Genomic DNA, 21,003 nt, shown 5'->3' on the forward strand with positions numbered 1-21,003 from the left:
GTCGCCGGGATACCCGCCCGGAAGAATTTCGCGGGGGAAAGACGAGGAAGAAATATAACGGATATTACGAGAGGAGGAAAAGTGGGGGGGGGGGGAACCAAACGGGAGGAGGAAGACGGGCTCGATGAAATACTTCGCTACTATAAAAGAAGGCAACATCCGCAGGATATTTCGGGTCAATCGAGCGCGATTGTCGTGGAATAACCGGGTGTGCGGGAAACTCATGAGGACTCACCCGTCATTCGAGAGCGGTTAACAGTCTCATATAAACGGTCACCCGACGTATGAATGATTCCTCGCCTCGGGTTTTCAATCGCGCCGTAAACCACGCGGCAGAGGCGGCGGCGGTGCTCGTTGGTTTGCATATGTATACGCGCGCGAAGCCCGAGTAACTAGTAGCGCAAAAAGTTCAAGCATCAAACTGTAATTTCCGGCGAGCGAAGGATGTGTTTACCGACGCCCCACGGCGTGTGTTTGCGCACCCGGCGAGTCGTCTTGACGGTCGCGGATGCGTTTTATTACACCGGGGCGAGCGGAAAACGCGCAAAGGGGGGAGACGCGATCACGTTTCGCCAAGTAATAGTATCGAGTGACACCGAGCGATAAATGTCTCAGGCGTCGAGCCTCGAACGCGCTCGGCTCGCGCCGACGTCGATCGCGATCGATTTCTACGGGAGAGGGGAGGGGGCGGAGAATCGAGCAAACGTAATTACCCGCTTTTGAGTCTCTTGAATCAAGTAATATTTTTATGAATTTGTTCAAGTGTACTTCAACAGCTTGTAATAAATACTTACTTGAACGCTTAATAGCTTGACTTGTAAACGAATTATTAAACGCAAGTGTAAAATGGTTCTAAATTTAAAAGAATATTTACTAGAATTTGAGAATTTTCTTCAACTCAGATTTTTCTGTCCAGTAAAGGAAAATATGGTGTTGCGTTAACATCGCCGGAGGGAAGAAAAACCTCACGAACGCGCGCACGCGCTAGCGAATCGTTCGCCGCCGATTGTGATCGGCATAATTTTATATCGCACGCGGGCGAAACTATGAAATGCCGAGCCTCCTCTCTCTCTTGGATAACGGAATTTTCACTTAGCAGATTGGACTTTTCTCTCGGTAAGCTTCGTCGTTTCTGAAATCGCGGCGTTTCGCGATAGCGAACGTTTCGCCCTCGTATCGGTGCGGCCGGTGTAATAATAAAAAAACGATCTCGCCCAGCGAGACGACGTTATCGAACGGTAGAAGCATCGAGGGAATAATCCCGAGCTGTATGTTTCGAAAGTGGCGTAAATCAATTTGCGGAGTACAATAGATTTAAGGAGGGTACGAGAGAGAAAGAGAGAGAGAGTGTGTGCGCGCGCGCGCGCGGGATCGATAGATGTTGCAGCAGCGCGAGATGTTTTAACGAGATTCTCTCGTAACTTGACTCACGTCGCTTTTCAGAGCGCCACGGCTTATTTGCAGGGGATGTATCTGCGCTTTATTCGATATCGAAACGAGCTAATACCGTTAAATCGATAACCGATTCTCTCCCATCGTGACTTCCCTTTTCCCCGGAGGAAGCACCGTTATTGCGAAGGACGTTACTATTTCTCGCCGAGTTTTCTCAGTTTCAGCTGTTCTACTGTTTCTCGCTCGCGCGACGGGTCGCACTTCTTGTGACGTCTCTCTCTCTCTGCGTAATTCCACAAAGGGGGTAATTTTTATTAATTTCATCGACGCGGGTCGATGCGATCGCGCGTGCGCGCCGACGCGCACCGTCGAGAATCGTCTCCGTGACGTCGGAAATAGACGTGGATATCCGTTTGACCGTGCATTTCTGAAAAGTCGCTGCACCGCGAACAGGGTCATATTGATTCTAGTGCGATCTTTGAAATTCCGTGTTTGAAAAACTATAAAGGAAAGAAGTTGACACAATTCTCTGGAATAGTTTGCGGCTTTTCTACTTTAACGTTCGATCGTGCATTCATAGGAAATGAGGTTTTAAGTAATTGGAATAAATTAGGTGATAGGCAACAAATGAGGAAGTTGAAAGGCGGTTCCAATGGAAAACAAAAAAAAATGTGACTCTAGTGCGCGTTTGAAAGAAATATATTTTTTTAAATCACTGAACAGAGGATACTTTCAAGTGTCGAAAATAAATGTTTTTACGGGAAGAAAAGATTTTTTGCGAAGGTATGAAAAATATTTTTTACTCGCGAAATGGTAAGCACTGTTTGAAAAAAGTAGTTAATTAGGATCACGCTTTGCAGGATGCGCTCGCGTCACACGTCAACTGATCCTGTGTAACTTAATATATTATTATTTATCATTTCGAAGAAAACAAGAAAAATACGCGTCGAGAATCACAATGCTTATTTACGCGGTCAGTTCGCGCGCAGATTTTCGTCAAAAATATCCTTTCATCTGCGGCGTCAAATCCGGACAGCTCCCAAAACACGCATTAATCGGCTTGTCAGATTCGCACCGCGTCCAACGGATGGAGCGACCCTAATAATTTTTCGGGAGTGAGGAGAATTCGTAGATCACGCATTTCCGGTACGCTACAGTGCTCTTCAAGCACAACTCACCGTGTCCGTCTGACCCGGTCGAAGGGATATTCGCGAGAACTGCGTTCGTGTTCAAACAGCGCCCCGGTTCTTCCCGGGCTGCAACAAGGAACGGACTAGATTTCCGGTTGTTTCTATCTCTCTTTCTTTGTTTCTTTCCTTTCTCTTCCCTCCCGCTTTTTTTTTGTTTCGCAGGCAATGACGCGGTCCATCGATCGCAGGAACGAGAGAGTGTAGCGAGGATGTCCCGACAAACGGCCGGAAAACCGGAGTCACGCTCTCTCAAGGCACCCTTTTTCCGCCGCGCTCGTAGCTTTTCGCGTCGCTTTCCGTAGCGTCCTTGTTCCGTGACACTTTGGAAATTAAATTTACGAGAAATAGCGCTTACTTCGTTCCGGTCCGCACGCGCCCGGAATCGTAACGAACGAGTTTCGTGCGCACTAACTGCTCGCACGACGACGCTAAAGTATTTTCCGCGAGCGAGAGGGCGAGCGGAAGGCCGGCTCGTTAAAAGCGGCCGTGTGTGTGTGTCTGTGGGCGCGTGCACTTACTCTGCCGTTACTTTCCTTGGAATCTTGACTCGGAAAGTGACCGGCGGAAAATAGAATCGAACACCGACCCGGGGCACCGTGCGTCATCTAAAAGCGCCCGTCGCCTCGTGGGAGAGCGTTTTGCCGTTGTTCGGCTATTAGGCGAGGCGAGCGATTAAAGTAATCATGATAATTGCTTCGGCCTTCGCGCGCGCATGCGCGTGCGGCACCCTGTCGAGTTTCTTGTACTGTACAGTTGTTTTCTCTTGCACTACGTTGCGTTCGATCACCCAACCACGCGCCGTCGTCGTCTTGCAGCGGGAACGATAAAGAGAGAGAGGGAGGGAGGATGGGAGGATGGAGGCTTTTAATTGCTCGCGTGCTCTTAATTATGCCGGCCGAACTCGTTTAAGGGAATTCTCCACTTGGTAATTTCATATCGAAGATACCGAGATTAGTATCGCGACGGGTTCTTTCGGCCGCGTCCGCGCCTATATTAAGCGGCACGAAATAGCGATCGCGCGCGATGCCGGGGCAATACTTGGACGCCGTTAAAAGTTCCACTGCAGGGGGATAACTGCGGGGCTTCGTCAGCAACGCGGAATTTTATCTCGAAGAAATGTTAATGAAGTTCGGTCGACTTGGCCGAGTTTGGGTAGCGGCGAGCAATTACCCCCTCGCGGATCGACTATATTTGGTATAATTACTATGCCCCGTGAAACTTTCATTATCTCAAATTTCAGCGCTCTCTCTCTCTCTCTCTCTCTCTCTCTTCGGATTATCAGCGAATGTATTTACAATTAATCTGCCTTTAATTGACTTCTTTTGTGAAATAAATTTTGCAGCTTTGTAATGGGAACGTAAATGAATTTGAGCGAGTTCCCCCTCGATATTTTCCGCACGTACGTGCGCGCGCGTATGTACACAGCGTACCAAACATGTAGGAAACGCGCGAGTAATGGTAAAAGTTAATAACGAGACCGAATTTAGTTACATAATGTTCGTTTTTAATTAATTAAGCTACATGAAAATGCGACAATATTTGTTCTAATAAAAATCGCAAAATGTATTGCGATGAAAATCTGGTAATATTTATTATCTTATTGTAAATGCGCCTGTGCTAAATACAGGCGTACATAAACACGCACACACACACACACACATACATACACACACGTACGGATTAACGATCGTCAGAATGTTTCAGAAAAAGAGGCATGGGAAGTAGCTCCGTTGTTGGTATATTACCGAGTATTTTGTCACAAAAAGTACTTTGCGTTCTCTCCTCCCCTCCTTTCCCTCTCTCTTCCCTTCTCACACACCACACACATAATATCCGATATTTCCTGCCTGACTTGCACGTTCCGGTAAAAACGGGAAAAAAAGAGATATTAAACCTGAGGGATCGCGTATTACTGCCACGCCTCTTTGACAATACTCATATTCCACGCACGGCCAAGTAATTTATTCGGTAGAAATAAGCTCGTAATATACGCTGAAATTGCCCCGGAACTGCTCGGTATCGACGTTAACGACATGTCCTTTGACATGCGCGGGAATTGAGTTTTCTTAGAGCGACTTTCGGCCGGGGGAGCGTAATTCGTTGCTGCATTTTAAATTCAATCTTAATTACCAGTTAAAAGCGAGCTTCTAACCGTTGATTATGCGCGAACAATGACGTACAACGTCATTCTGTTCGCGCTTCAGAAGCTTAGTTACCGAGAAGTCCCTTCTTTTCTCGCGTTATACTCGCCGACGCGAAAGCTCGGCTCGATAGCTTGGACGTTAACGAAAGGTTAAATCGAGCGAGGAGGAATTTGTCGCTCGCGCGGAGAAGGGGCAGATATCCGGGGCGAGTTTGCGAAAACATAACTCCGCGCGTCGCCGTTCGGAGACATGCACATTTATCCGATTTATCTCGGAATCGTATTACACCGGCCGTAGGATACGGTCCGTGTGCTTTTCTATGAAGCTTCACGGGGATTTCTGAGGGACATTAGTATCATATCGGAAACGACGCGAGGGAGCTCGCTCGTGGCGGAGCCGGGCCGCGTCCGGGAAAACTGCACAGAGATTTTCCGATGAATATCCAAACGAGATTCCTTCTGACAGACGAACCATGCGCGCCGGGGAATGCTACCTTGGGTCAAAAAGATTTCACGGAGTGCTTTATTTTCTTTGAGAGCGCGTATGCGGCCGAGTGGAAGAAAGTAAAAGGAGATAGAGGGATCGGGCAGGAGGAGAAGAGGGAGATGGAACGTCGGTGAAAACGGCAGGAAAAATCTATGAGAGGGAGTAGGACGGGCGACGGTCCGAATGGCGGTCGAACTGTGTAAACTGGTATCGGCGAAGTTTTCCGCTTCCTTCGGCCGAGATGAACGCGTTCCCCGCGCAACTATTTTCATTGTCTCGAACTTGTACTTAGCAAGAAACGGACGGAACCAATTATATCCCTCAAATATACGTTTCTATTTTCGCGTTTTAAATTATGTATATATATAATGGAACTTTTGACGTTGTTCAATGTATTACTCGGCGATCGAATCACTTTGTAATATTGAAGAAGCGTATCTTCTCTTAGACGGATAATAAGACTCGATCGCTTCATTTTTTCATGGGGAAAAAAAGTAATCGAGGAGGATTGGTGAAGTGCAAGCCTCGAAGTTCCTTTTACGAGCGCGGTCGCACCGGATGGTATTAATGCGCCGTACAATTTTAAGGATATATTTCGCAGAGAACAGGGGATATATAATAAGTTGTATCACTTTTTTCAATTTTTTGGCGCGGTGATAATAATAATAATAATATTTATAAATGCGCGCCCTCCTTCTACCTTCCCTCTTCTTACTCTCTCTCTCTCTCTCTCTCTCATTTAAATGCGCTATTTTCGACCGACGGAGTAATATCCACGCTTCATGCCTTTAAATTTCAACGATGCGACAGAATGAAGAACGCGGACGCGCAAGGACCAAATAATGCAGTCGCGTTTACGAGCGCGCAATAAAAGGGGAATTTATTTCGGGACGATATAAAAATAGGAGACGGTCGCGCCGGCGGTGATCGATCATATCTCCGAGCGAAACGGAATCTCCCTTCGTTTATTGGCGCGTGCTCCAATCGAACCATTTTTGTCATTTCGAGAAGGCTTTACGTTTCCCCAAAGCACTCGACTAGACAACCCCGGATGCTTCCTTTCTCACAGGAAAAAGGGGATCCGCTTCCGCAGCATTCGCTGCACGCTCAACGAAGAAACGTCTCTCTCTCTCTCTCTCTCTCTCTCTCTCTCTCTCTCTCGATGTATTATATGTTATCCGAGACGCGTTAACTTAAACAGAGCAAGAAAATGAGATCGGCTCTAATTTGCGGCGGTGCAATTAGCCCGAAGTTTCTGCTACGATTAATCGATGCCGTGTACATCGACGCGTATTGATTTTGGCAGGCGGTTTGCTGAAATAACAGAACCGCTGCGTAAGAAATTAATTCCGGTATCGGTGCGATTAAAGAAAGAATTCGGACAGCACGATTGGGACGGAGATTAAACCCCGAGCGGATAATCGCGGTGATGAATAAACGGCTAAATCAGTGATCGCGAGAAATAAATAGCTGAATAAATAGCTGCGACCGTTGCAGCTGGGCGGAAGAGAGAGAGAGAGAGAGAAAGCGGAACATCGGAGAATTGACAGGGCATCGCGCGTTCCTGACGTGCGACTTTCAGCACGCCAGCCTCGAGAGACGACACCCCCGCGCCGTTTTTCATCGTAATCATCGTCACCGATTGTGCGACATGACGTAACGGATGGTGACACGGCACGGTATAACGGACGTTATAAAGTCCGGCCGCGTGTCAGCGTGACATACGTGAAAAGCGTGTCTAACGCGCGTCGCGGCTCGGATTCTCCCCGTGTGTGTACGTATGTGTTTGCGTTGTATTCCGGCGCGAATCGAAAACGCTCGGTATCTAGATCCGGGACGTCGTCGTCGGAGATTCCATCCGCCGGCTCGGAACTCAATATAATTCGCTTCTCTTGTAATCTCGCCGCCGGGGAGCCGCCCGTGAGGAGTCTGTTTTCTCTCCCGTCGTAACTTCCGCTTGTAACTTTTCCCGGGAAGATCCGCCGATGACGCGTTTGTTGTCCCCGCAATTATCGAGTACTCGTCGCGAGTACAAAACTTCCGGTCACTCTATCGCATACACAGACGCGCGGTGAACTGGGAAACATCGGCCAATTAGCCGAACCGATCAGTGCGATCGGTCAGTTCCGTTCATCGTCGATCGGACTTGAATCAGGACGGTAGATAGATGAGAGAATGAAAATGATCGCTCGCCGCAAAATCAAGCGATGAACTCTTACCTCCCTTTCGTCCTCCCTTTCTTCCCTTCGTAAATATGTACAGGTGCGATGTTCCTCCGCTGTGAACCGCCTCAATCTAACACCGTCGTCATTAATCGAAGACGATCCTTGCATTCTTAACTAATAAGCAGCTCATCGAGCCTTCCTTCTCTCGTCGGCGAGTTATTTACGGGCTCGACTCGATATTAACGAGTACAATGATCCAACCCGGGGCTCGACTGATCGTAATCGCGCTCTCATTCTCAGCCCCGCGGAGTGCGTGAATTCCCGAGAACCCCGGCGACGGCGGGGTGAATAATCGGGACCGCGGGATAACATCTCGGGCCGGTAATTAAACGACGTCCGGCTTGCTTATGAAGCTGCATGATGCATCGCAGCGGTGGCAGCGCGGCGGCTACGACGACGAGGAGGAAGAGGAGGACGACGACGTCGTAGTCGCGCGAGATTATTGACGTCGGTGGGAAATCGATAGTCACGTTTTCTGCCCCAAGTGATAGATGAGCATGCTCTCGGCGTCGGATTACACGGGGCTAGCGGGAACGCCGAAACAGCTGGGCGATGATATCGCGTTTGCTTTATTTGTCCTTTCATTATCCGGGCTGTCAGCGAGCCGCCTCTCGAAGAGGAGCCGTCTCTCGCGTGTCTTCTTCCCCCGTCGGGGCCGCTTAACGAAAATTATTATTCCGTAAATCACGTTATTATCCCGCGAAATCGTCATTCCGAGAGCCGGCGAAACATCCTTCTCGGCAATGTGACGCGGTCGGAGGACAGCGAGTTATTTACCTTACGTCACGATTAATGAATGTTACGACGAAACGCGCGATTAAATGGACACGTGGATGATAAGTAACGCGCGCGAAAAATTCCGGCTCGCTCGCGTATGCAATAACGGCGCGTCTCCTGGCGACGACACGTAGAGATCGTCGTTCTCGTAAGCGGCAAAGTATGAAATTGACGGACGCGCTCCACGTCAATGCGGAAATAATCATCGTGTTGCCGGCCGGCGGAGAGCTCGCTAACGAAATAATATCGAGAGTGGGAGCGAGAATTTATCGCTCGTCCATCGCTCTCGACCGGGGGTAATTATCCGCGTGCTGCGGAGTGTCCGCGACTGAATCCGCGCCGGCCGGTCGCGAGAGCAAGGTTCAAGTGACAATTGCGTTAATCTTCCGGCGCAACGCCGACGTATCGCGCTCTTTCGCCCGAAACCATTCATCTCTTTTTCCATTATTCCGTCGTACCTATCGCGAATATCACGCGTTTCTCGTTTTTGCGTCACGCCGGATGGCCCGTGGTTAACGCAGGTGTGACGTATCGTGTTATGCAGGTGGCAAGGTCCGTCCGAACTCTTCCTCTCTCTCTCTTTCGCACGTTCTGTTCCACTTTCGAAATTTCTTCGTGCAAAACTCCACTCGAAGAAGCGACAGCCAAGTCATTCGCAGTCGGGGGGACTTTTCATTCATGCCGAATCCTTGCGCTCGGGATCGTCGAGCGAATATTTTCATCGGGGGATCGAAAAGCGAATTGCTATCGCACTCCGTCGTAATTGGAATAAATTCACCCCGATCGGCTGAGGAGTATCCACTCGCACTGATTAAGAATATACACTCCGGCGGGTTTGTGTTAAACATTAACTCTCGCGATTTCGAGCGGAGGAGTATTCTCACTTCGAGTAAATTCCCCTCGTTTTAAGTGAGATTTTACTCGGAGAAATTTAGAGAGCAATTCAACGACCACCGTGATGAGATATACGAGGGCCGTTTTGAGAAAGGGTCTCGCCTTGAAAAATGAGCACGATCGAGCGTGCTGAATTAATCCCACACGTATACACACACCGAAGAAAATGCCTCACCACTGAAGTGATGTTTACTTGATTCAACTAAAATAGTTACGACAAATATTTGTACGTGTTAAAAGGATTGCGACGAGCATTCAATTTATAATATTGAATAATATCAGAATTTGTTTTTAGAAAATATTTACTGAATAGAAATTAAAAAAAAAAACCACTCAATTCTTTTCAATGGAAAAAAAGCGTTACACAATTTTAGTGAGTATTCTCTTAAATTTGCAGCCATTTTGCACTTACATTCAAATGATTCATTTGCAAATTAAGATATCACCGCGTTCAAGTATGTATGTTTATTACAAGCTATCGAAATATACTCAGATCGATAAAAATATCATCTGATCCGAGAGATTGAGAAGCAGGTTAATTACGTTTACTTAGTTCCGGCATTTTTTTTTCCCTGTGCATCGGATATTTTTTCCCACCTGCCTTCAAGGTGGATATGCGTTCAATCCCGGTTTGAGCAACACCGGGTATGGACGGCAGCTGCGGTATTACCTCGCGTCATGCAAGATCAACAAATATGGGAATCGCGGTACGATGAGAACGCGCGGGAGTGCGCGCATGGTCACGTCGCGACGGTGCATGGACGGCGTTAAACCGAGAGTTTTATTTAAAAGCGAGCGAGCATGGCCGAATGAGCTTCAATCTCGGGGCGCCGTGTAAACACGGCCATAGATTCCTTTTATCTCGGCAAAGGGGCTCCTATTTTTCTTCCTTCCCGGTATCGAACGACTTTCCACGGTGCTCGCCCTCAGACTTCGTTTACCCTCCGGCCGGATACGGTTCTTTGAGAGCGCCATGTGAGAGAGAAAGAGAGAGAGAGAGAGCGTATCCGCCGGGTATCCCGAAACATTTTCCCAGCCATCCGTGTGATGATCGTAAACATTCGGCACGATACAGCCAATACGTCTTCATAAAACAGTGTCTAGGCCGCGTAAAAGAGCGCGAGAGCTCGAGAGAGAAAGGGAGAGAGAAAAAGATGGAGGAGAAAACGTGCGATGACGAGGATCCGTTGTTTTCACGCTGCGCCGAGAATGTATACACGGACGGTCTAAAAACGCGAGGCGAAAATTAGAATATCTCTCATAGATTCGCGAATATGGCGAATATGGTGGAGAAATGCGTTCTTGTACAGTCGGCGACATGTATATGCCGTATGTGTGCGTTTCCTAGATATTATTCTATTTTCGGGGTAAATAGGCCCGGATTTTGTGCATCTTTTGTGCAGAGTAACTGCGGGAAAAGCGTTAAATTCCGTTTGGGATCCGATTTTATTCCTCAGTTACTAGACAGAAGTTAGTCAACTGCCCGGTAACTGCTGAAAAAATGCATGAAAGAGGCTGTCGAAAGTTGTGCAAATTTTTGTCCAAAATGCGCATGAAAATTATTTGCACTGTTGGATAAGAGCATTGTCTGTACATCAAAATTGTCAATAACATAATGATGTGAAACATGTTCTTGGCGAGTTACCGGCCATAATGTGTACAATTATAACGTATTTTGCATAATTTTTAATTTTAAATATCTTCCCTTAATTGTCCCACTGGATAATATTAAATATTCCATTGAATGACGTTCATTTATTTTTAATAAAATACGTAATTTGATTGAATCATTTATGAGAGTTCTTTCATGAATAATTCTTTTATGAAATTAATATCTTCTTGCTTTCCTATTTCTCCCCGCTTTTTGTTTATTCCTTTGATTTTTTCTTAGGAGATCTCAATTTGACCCTCAAGTATCTCATGAAAAAAAGTCCTGCAGATTCCATACAACGACAAACCCTTTTCTTTTCATTTTCATTCAGTAGCATAACTAAGGAAGGGGTATTTCATATTAGTCTACATTCGCGTTCGCAAGATTATATTCTTCGAAGCTTCGAAACCTCGAAGATTACGGCTTTTGAAAACGAAACTTCGAAGTTTCGCCCCGTCAAAATTCGAAAGTCCGAGCTTCCTGCGAAGTTTCGAATCCTTCCGAAACTTCCAAATTCGGAGATTAACAGCCCTTTACAGTACCTTCCACCGGGGCGCTGTATTTATTTATTTCTTTGCTACGACAACATAAAGCTTGCTCCAAATTATTTCCCTCCGTGTCTACTTCTATTGTTCCAGCACTAGCATTGGATGCTCAAGCCGGCCGAGTTCCGACGGTCTTCGATATTCCAAACGCTGGCAACGCGTTCGCGTCTCATTTGTCTATCGCGGAATTAGAATCGGTGCTGTTCCTTCCTTCTCTTTCTCTTTTCAACACGAGCCACGAATCTACGGATCGGGTGCGCCAGTTTCTCGCGACGCGACGTAAACGAGCCGGAATTTCGCCGGTGCTGTTTCCGGGAGGGAGGGTAAGTAAAACGTGTAACCGGCGCGAGAAACGCGCCGAACGGAGATTCGAGAACGAACGATACCAATTACTCGTCCCGCGAGGCGAAGCTAACGTTTCCAAGTGCTTCCCGCGACAACTTGTCCGGGCAAAGAAAAGAGAGTTTTAATCGCGAGTCCGCCGGCTTAATGCAGATACTTTGCGCGGAATGTTCCCCGAGCGCTGCTGCAGGCAGTTTTAAGGATCCCTCAGAAAAGTAAATTAACTAATGGAAATGCAATCCTAGCGATCTCCGACTACCGCGCGCATCCTTTTCCCACACTCGGGTTCGGCGTGAACCCGTTATCAAGTCACTAATTCTTCCTCTCTCTCTCTCTCTCTCTCTCTAATTTTTCGAGAGGACAGCGCGGAAAAGCGCGGGGTCTCCGCAGGATGCTTTATTTATACACGCTGAAGAAAAGATCTTCGTGAAAACTCCACCGTGGGCTTTTACAACATGGGTTTCTTCTTTCACTCCTCTCCTCTTATGTTACGCGAGGCGGAAATAATGCGACGCACTATCTTGCCGTATCAAAGAGCTCGTGTGATTTTTATCAGCGGCGAGCGTGTGCGATAGTATCGAGCGGGGCGGCTCGGTGTAAAACTGGGTTGAATGCGCGAGCGAGCGGATAAATACGAGAGAGAGAGAGAGAGACGGGTGGACGGGAGATATCGCGCTTGTTTCTCTATTGGAAATCAGCCCATGGGTAATCCATTAAAATGATGCGGGCTAAAACACTGTATATCGACGCAGCCCGTGACGTATTTAGGGAGGTTATGACGGACAATAATATCCACGAATTATCTCTAACCGTATTTCGCCCGATATATGATTATTCATGCGGAAACGGGAGGTGTGCGCGGCTATTTTTGCGGACTTTATCTAGCATCTCGCGATTCTGCGTGTGACACAAATACGCGAAATATGAAAAAAGCACACGCCGAGGGAAAAAGGAAAGAGAAAATCGGGCGGTAGGATCAAAGGGAAAACCGGGGAGCGCCTGACGCGCATAGCGGAATGGAATAAACGGAACTGAGAAGCCTCTCCACGCGATACCGGGAGCGAAGGTATCGGCCTGATTTTCTCGCACGAGTGTCGAGACGGCGGACTAAGCTTGACATTCTGACAGAGCCGAGAGCGGTTAATAACGCCGAACACGAACGGCCCCGGTTTGTGACAGGGCGTCGCGAAAAATCATCGGGCATGCATAAAAACGGGGTTTGAGCGGGCGGAAAAAATCAACCGCGCGCAGGAGGAAAATGCGAGGGGCGATGAAATACAGTGGCCACAATGGCCGGGATACAATACGAGCGGGCGAGAATATATCCGGTGTATATACATATGTACATATATATATATATACATATATATATACCGTATAATACTAGTCGATATTATCATCAGACGCGCGAAAGAGAGCGCGTCCGGAGTGTAATATACTCTCTCCCCCGGCTGCAAATAAAGTGGCTGCAATTAATCGACACGCACTTCGCGCGAAGTGGATTCGCACCCGATAATTTATCACTCGTCACGGTTATATCGAGCGCGTAGCAGTTTTGTAGGGTCGGCCGGCCGAGATGTAGCGGCCGCGCAGAATCGATTCGATATCATTGTTACGCTACAAATGGTTAATACCTGGGACCTATTAATACCCGCGGATTCTCTCTTTCCTCCGCCTCCCCCCCCCCCCCCNCCCCGGCGCGCGAAATTGCTAACAAAATCAGGAGTCGAACGCGCGGCGAATCGACACTTGGCAAAAATCAACGGGTAAATTCGTTGCCCCCGGCGGTATCCAATTTGAGCGATTTAAACAGGTTTGCGACACGGGCGCGCATGCGTGTGAGTGTAGCCGCACACACGGCGCGCGTACAGGACTCGATTGTGCTTTAATGACCGGCGAAATGGACGGATGCGCGAATACGGTTCGCCGCAGAATAACATGTAATAATATTTGATGACGACGGAACGAAATGTCACTGCGTAAATACGTGGTCGGTCGCGCGCGCGCGCGCGCCCCCGGAAACACTTTAACGTTCACACAGTTACGGCTTTGAAAAATATTCCGGGTAACGAGTCGCTTCGCGGCATCGCCCCGCTGTCCGTCCGTTTCCGATTTGTTGCCGTCGAACCGCTTATGCGCTAGAGCCGCAAATTAGCCGCGCTCCGCTCTTCACGGGGAGAGGAGCGCGGCTCGAAATGCCGGTTACTGTTGGAAAAAGAATAGTTGATACAATACGAAGAAACTCGACGAATCTGAATGCTTGTAAACGTAACTCACGATACAGTTTTCACACCGAAGCCCGTATTTCGAATTCCCTTTTATCGATGAAAGTGCCTCAGGTGGTTTTACAGTGAATCGGCTGGTCCCTAACCATAACATTTGCTATTCCAGCAAATTATATTTTTCGAATGTATCGTATTTCGATTAATGTGCTGTTAAAATTTGGAAAGAGACTCCTCAGAAAATTACTCCACGCCACCGGCTACCTCAAATCAGCCGGGGGAATTTTGAATCGTCGACAATCTCGTGGTTCAAAGGGTGAAGGGTAATTAGATGAGTCGTTGAATGTGAGGAAAAAAAAAGAGAAAAGAGAATCATACCGAAGAGAACACGTGCGAGAGAGGGCGGCCTAACCGTTTCCCTGTGGCAGAGCGAGAAAATATCAGGATCCGTTTGACCCCGGTGTGAACTTCCTCCCGGTTAGTTCTCCGGTAACTTGGAAATTTTCAACATTAAATATCTCGATAAGTAACTCCGTTGAACTAAAGTTCTCATCAAAGTAAATTCTCTTTGAAATTAACCGAGAAGTTTTGTTAGTTACACACTTGTAGCTCGATTCACCAACCTGGTCTTTTAATGTCGACATTCCCTTTCTCCCTGTCCCCCTCCCCCTTTCTCTACAATTAGGCCGCGCCATCTAAATTTTCACCGAGGGAAAATCACACGTATTTCTCGTCTGCTCGTACGCCCATCCCCGTCCTTCTTTGTGCGCTTTGCGAGTGACGTAATAACCCGGCGGTTGTCACCGTCAGCGTCAACTCTCGTTATCTAATCGCACGCAAATTGGGCGGCGGTGCGAAAGGACCAAAGCAAGGGCCATTTTCGAATCGGGTAATCCGGAATTAACCGATTTCGTTGTGCGCGCGACTCGATGATAGAGCGCGCGCACTCGGTGAATGAGCGCGCGGCCGTAGCGGCGGCGGCGGGAGAAGGGGGAGGGGGTCGACGGACGAGCTCCGTCGACCGCAAATAATGTGACGGCAATTAATTGAGATAGCTCGAGGCTCGAATACGGGGGATAGAATGTATACAGAGTGTTCTGGAATCGCCGACCTTAATTTCAACGACGGGTCCTTCCGATCCATTAAATCGCGAAAGCTTTAAATCCAAACGGAATTTGCTTCCCGCGGAATTTTGACTTTAGCTCGTGTTATTATTGCACAGCCGTTTGCGATGTCGAGCGTTAAACGGAGCGTGAGAAACGGCGGTTTCCTGTTGAAAATTCTCGGAAAAAATCGACCCCGCATTCGAATCGGACAATGTCTCTCTCTCTCTCTCTCCTCTTTTTCTATCTCCGCTCTCTAGTCTAGTCTAAACCGCTTAAAGGCTGAAGCTATACTTGCCTCTTGATTCTGGTTAATTTCAAGTACGAAATACCTACCATATGCTTTCCCATTACTCATTGTTTACCTCCTTTTTTCTTTCAGGTAATAATCATTTCGAGCAAAGAATATTTTCTTGACACAGTTAAAATATATTCATCAAAAATATTATGAGAGCTCATTATCATTTATTCGAAAGAAGAAATTGTTCTCTTTTCGAGAATATGAACTTTATCGAAGAGAAGCTTTAAATCCAATCAATTGGATTAAGTACACGGAAGTTTTAGTTTCAACGCTTTAATATAATATTCTTGATTGAAGTACAAAACTTACTAGGATTGAGAATATATTTTGAATGTATGTGACGCGCTTATAACGAACTCACGATATACACTTGCGGATGCGTGCTTGTTTCGATTATTTCGCAAGTTCAAAAATATCCGCAATGCACATCATAAATTCACCACAAATACATCAAATCACTAAAGCTTTCGTTTGCTAATTCCAACTAACCGAACTGAACCTTCCTTCGGTAAAGTTTTAAAACATTCTTGAAAAGAGAAACGCAATTTCTCCTTCTGAGTGAAATGACAATGAGCTTTTTTAATATTTGTGACGAGCGTATTTTAATACTCTATCAAGAAGATGTTCTTCGTCAGAGAAGATAACCATTAAAAGAAGAAAAATAAACTGAGTAATTGCTTTGCCTCGCAGTGCAAGTAATATTTTTCTGTGCCGTTTAAAACTGCACGACAAACCGTAAACTCAAGAGGATTCTCCCAGGGCATAAATACACTCTACTCTGCCCCCCCCCCCCCCCCNTCGTTACAATCGAAGTCTCCGGATTTCCGAACAGCCCGTGCGTGTATCGGGGCGTCGACGCTGCGAGCCATTATGATCGTTCGAACTGACCGATGGAACGGGCGCGACACGTGCGCGCGCTCGTTCCGCACTATTTATGCAAATTCGCGGCCGCCCCTAATCGAGTTCCACCCGCTGATGAGCAATAAAGAGCCGCGTTTTGCGACGCGCGCTTTTGTTTAATTGCGTTAAACGCTCGTAGCGCATCGGGCCGATAGCGGGGGCGAATACGCGGTGTATCTTTCTTGTATTCGAATAACGGGGGTTTCGACGATCCCCGCGATTTGTCGGACGCCTCGTCGGTAATTTCGCGCGGTAATGCGCGCCGTCGGATCGTTTTTTAAGTCGCGCTTCCGCTCGTATCGGCGCGGAAATGGTCGCGAGGAACGGAGGTAAAAGCGATTTGTATATTATATATATATATATAGAGAGAGAGAGAGAGAGGGGGGGGAGCGGCGGGGGAGATGTGGTCGACCGCAAACTTTAAACACACAGTTGCGGCGACGATTTATCGTTCGTCCGCTCGCGCGCGTCCATAATTGCCTGCCGCGCGCTAGTCACTAGAAATTAATGTTGTCGCCCGCGTAAATGGCCTGTTGCCAAGTGCCGATACTTGATAATAGGATACATACGTTTATGCAATCGCACGCGTGTACGATAACACGGCGATTTGATCCGCCGATACACTTTGACGCAACGAGCCTGTCACGTATGCGACTTTAGACGTATCGCCGTGCCGGGATCTTTATTGCACACACACACACACACACACACATACACGTCATGGTACGTATCGCGTACGCTGCGAAATTGCCTCCGACAAGGGCGGGGGTGCAAAAACTTCGTTATTAAACCTCCCTCGCTTTCTCGTCCCGGTCATCTTGATTGACGACGCGTCAGCGGCGGGAAGGTACGTTGAAATAAAAAGATTCGCTCATAAAGCGATACCTGCGATCGATCTGTGTGTGAATTATTTCGAGAACTTCCCCCTTCCGCCCCGACGACCAATAATTAGCCGTGGGGTGAAAATTAACGCGACGGAGTTGAGAAAGTGTCGCATGGTTGAAAAGTGAATCGCGAGATTTCGCGCATGCCATCTGCGAGAAGGATTTCCCGAGTTAATCGGGGACGACTGCGGCGAGAAAACACTTAAAATTAATGCTCCCTTAATCCGTTACGCGTGAATTCTCTCCGGAGGAGGCAGGAAAATGGCGAGCAGCGCTGGCGGACGATTAAGACGCGCGCGCCGACCGCGTGAAATCGAGGGATTTCTACACGTAATCGCGCCACGTAATCGCGGAAGCGTCGGCAGTCGAGGAAATGCATCAATTTCCGACGCTTGTCGTCGCATCGCTCGTTTCTCGCCGGGAGAAACCCGGTGTCAAGTAATGCCAGCTGGAACCCCTACAGCTGCAACTTCGCGTCTCCGAGAGTTATAACCCTCCCGTCCCTTTCGTCAGCCCTCTTTTGTACGGCTGCAGTCGTCATCGTGCGACCACACACACCCAGGAAATACACACGTATACCTTCTGCAGGGGAACTACACCCTGGACAAACATTACGCTAGAAATTGCGACTACAATTCGAGCGTAGATGGGAAAAACACACGCGAAGTCGAACTACTTCGCCGTGTTGTTGGTCTCCTTTCTTACTTTCTTTTTCTTTTTTCTTACGATTCTACATATCGACAGAGAAAAAGAGAGAAGGAAGGAGAGGGGCGTGGAGGGGAGGGAGAAATGGAGCAATTTTTGCCGAGGTGGCTGCTGTAGTCGCACTTGTCGCGAATATCGACGGGGGAAGTAAGTCGGGTCTGTCGTGAAGTGCGCGAATGGTGACGCACGTGTATCGAAAATACTCCGCGTTACAGCGCAGTTAGCGCATGCACCATGGCGAGAGTCATCAGGCCGGAAGGGCCGTTTGAGCTATTCCCAAGTAAAATAAGCGCGGCACGACGGCCGCGCTGAATCGGCCCGTAGGCGGGAGAACTTTTAAGTCGAGCACTTTAAACTATCCCAACATACACACACAGTGAGATCAAAGGCGGCAGAAATATCGAACACGCAAATAGCTCGGTCGAAGTCGCCTCGCGCTGTCGTCTTTCTGTGTTTTTGTGTGTTTTTAAGTCTATATTAAAATCACCGAGAAAGAGAGAAGGAGAAAGCGAGGGGGCAAAGGGGGGAGGGGGCAGAGGCGGAGTAATTATGCAAGTTTCTATCGCGTTAACTTATTACTCCATAAGCGTGAGTAATTACGTGCTCTGTGTTTGCCGTTTCTTTGTGCGCCTGGGAAAAACAGAACTGGCTCCGAGAAGAGGGAGAAAGAGAGAGAGAGAAAGAAAGTGAGAGAGAGAGAGAGAGAGAGAAAATACAGAAATAAATACCTCCTTTTCCCTGCCTCCCCCCTTCCCCCCTGATTCTTTCTTTTCGTCGAACGCCGCAATGCGGATCTCCGCGCGCTTTCTCCGCTGCGACATGTCCAGGCCGCGGGGAGCACATATACAGTCGTAAAGAAATAGAAATTTACGGACTATTCCGCGTGTAACGTGAAGTACGTAACCACGCATACGTCGCCGCAATGCATGTAGACATATACCTGCCGCGACGGTGTGAAATAAAAGAGGGCGAGATATAAAGTTTTTCGTAGCCCCGCGGCTTTCATGATGTTCCATCCGCCGTACGAGCGCGCGCGCGCGGTCATAATACGACGTCGGAGGACCGACTGCGCTTACGACGACGTTTGTCCATAAAGGAACCCCCCCGACGCATTACTCGAAGCATTCAGACGAAAAGGAAGGGAGAAGCACGGAGTCGACACGCGTGATATTTCACACTAACAATTTCATCCGGAAGTTCCGCGCCGTCAAATCACCTGCCTCAGTTCCACCGCCGGTAACAGGGGTTTTTTTTCCTTTCTACAAGTTTTACGGGTTCACATCACCTTCACCCAAAGCGGGACGAATCATCCTGATAACCTGAGCAGCATTTTCGTTTCAACCGGAATGAGGAAAAGGATGCAGACGCTTATTTTCTCAGGTCGTGTCGTGAACTATCGTAGCGCTTTTTGAAGCTTCGAGTTGGCACTTTCAAATCATCCCAGGGCTAATTTGGCTGAAAAATGTCAATTTGGACCGGAGTTACGAGACCTCGAATGTAGAGGCACCGAACTTATTTGTACACTTGACATACGTTAAGGACCACGACGAAACTTGATCGGGAATTCACAAGTGAAATATTTCCTTTCTCGCTACATCGTATACATTCGGTCCCCTTATCTCCTGAGTCGGCATTAACCGGCTATGGTCCGAGGTCGTCCCTATTCGTCCGAAGGGACCGTACGTATCCATCGGCGGAACCGGTCCAATCGGAAAAGACCGGGCCGATAGACGCTCGTAATTAAATCCGATGTGAATGCGATCTCGCGAAACTTCCCGAACGTTTACCTGGCCCCGGGCTCCGGCGCATCTTGCCCCCACGGTCGCTTCTAATTTACTGCACCTTGAATTGCAAATCGAGCGACGTGCGCTCGTGCACGCTCGGATCTTTCCTCCAGTGAATCACGTCCCGGCGACGCAGCTGCCCGAGTCGTTTAGCATTCGGGGTACTTATCGTCGCGGCCGTCGAGTTTCTCCTCTAAACGAAGAGATTAACAAGCGTTGTTCGGCGATTTCATCAGGATAAATGAGTCCGTCGTTTGTCCCACCGTAGAAAATCTTCAGCGTTACCGGCCGGTTGGGACTCTTCCAACCTCGGCCTCGTTAAATCGCCCCGACGATTCGCGTCGTTCAGACAAATGCGATCGGGCGCAATTTCAGTCGCAAGCGACTTCGATCGCGCGCCGACTCGACTGTAAGCCCTCAAATCCGCGGGATATTCAACATCGAAGAGCGGAGGTCCAATAAAGATGGCGTGATAGCCGGCAATTGCGCGGCCCGAGTTTCGAAGGAAACTCGCGGATAAGGAGTCGGCGAACCGCGTCCCGTTCGGCCGTTCGCCGGTCGCCAGCCAATCATCCCGCTAAACAGGTCTAACTTCAGTGGGTTATTATGCAGTATCTTCCTAACTTTAGCATGGCGCCAGACTTTTTTCCCGCCTGGCGTCGTGGAACTCGGACAGGAGTAATGACTATCTGGCGGGCTCCGGCGCTCATTCTTTTTAATTGGACAGCTGAAAGATCGTCACTGCGAAAAACACACTACGCTGTGTACGGAGAAATGTATTATAAAAATGATACAGCGGATCGATTCAAGCTCGTTTCCCGCTCTCGGAATCCGGGTCCAGTGGTAAGCGAATTTTTCAAATACAGTGCAAGTGGAATCGATTAAATGGCACGCGATCGAGATTTCGGGAAAAATCGTTGACAATGTTTAAAAGCAAAGCAACAAAAAAGATGTGATAAATATAGAAATTAATTAACCCCTTGGGTACATTTGACGTCTGAGAGACGTCATTCACTTGTTTTCCCTAGGAGCGGATGACGTGTCTAAAACGTTATTTGAGGTTAGGCACAATTCTGTTCATTTCATTGTAGCTTGTATCAGTCATAATAGAAGAGGCAATTACAGTATTTCGGTGAACATTATTTGCGATACACTGTCCCATTATGTCAAAAACAAGGAATATATTTTATGATAGTGATAGCGTGCTTCCCAGTTATGAGAAAATGTGTAAAGGGTTATAAGAAAATGTTTTTTTATCTAATAGATATGGCCTTTTATAATGCTCATGTTTTATATTCTAAAATCAACTGCACAACCAAGGCAGGCATTACTTCCTTTCGTTTAGCTATTGCCGAAGAATTGCTGGAGCAATTGTCATTGCCAAATTATAAACGTCGTGGACGTCCGTCAAGTAGCGATACACCATTTCGTTTGGCAGCGAAAAATTGGGCACACTTT

The 21,003-nt window shown here is 47.8% G+C and overlaps 1 protein-coding gene across 6 annotated transcripts in view; it reads right to left on the reverse strand.

Moving 5' to 3' along the window:
• The window catches only part of LOC106749201 (protein turtle homolog B-like), a 390,009-nt gene that overhangs the window by 79,968 nt on the left and 289,038 nt on the right, over positions 1–21,003 (reverse strand). The window lies entirely within an intron of this gene.

This window comes from Dinoponera quadriceps, unplaced genomic scaffold (assembly GCF_001313825.1).
Source record: "Dinoponera quadriceps isolate SergipeBrazil2010 unplaced genomic scaffold, ASM131382v1 scaffold37, whole genome shotgun sequence".
Taxonomy (NCBI): domain Eukaryota; kingdom Metazoa; phylum Arthropoda; class Insecta; order Hymenoptera; family Formicidae; genus Dinoponera; species Dinoponera quadriceps.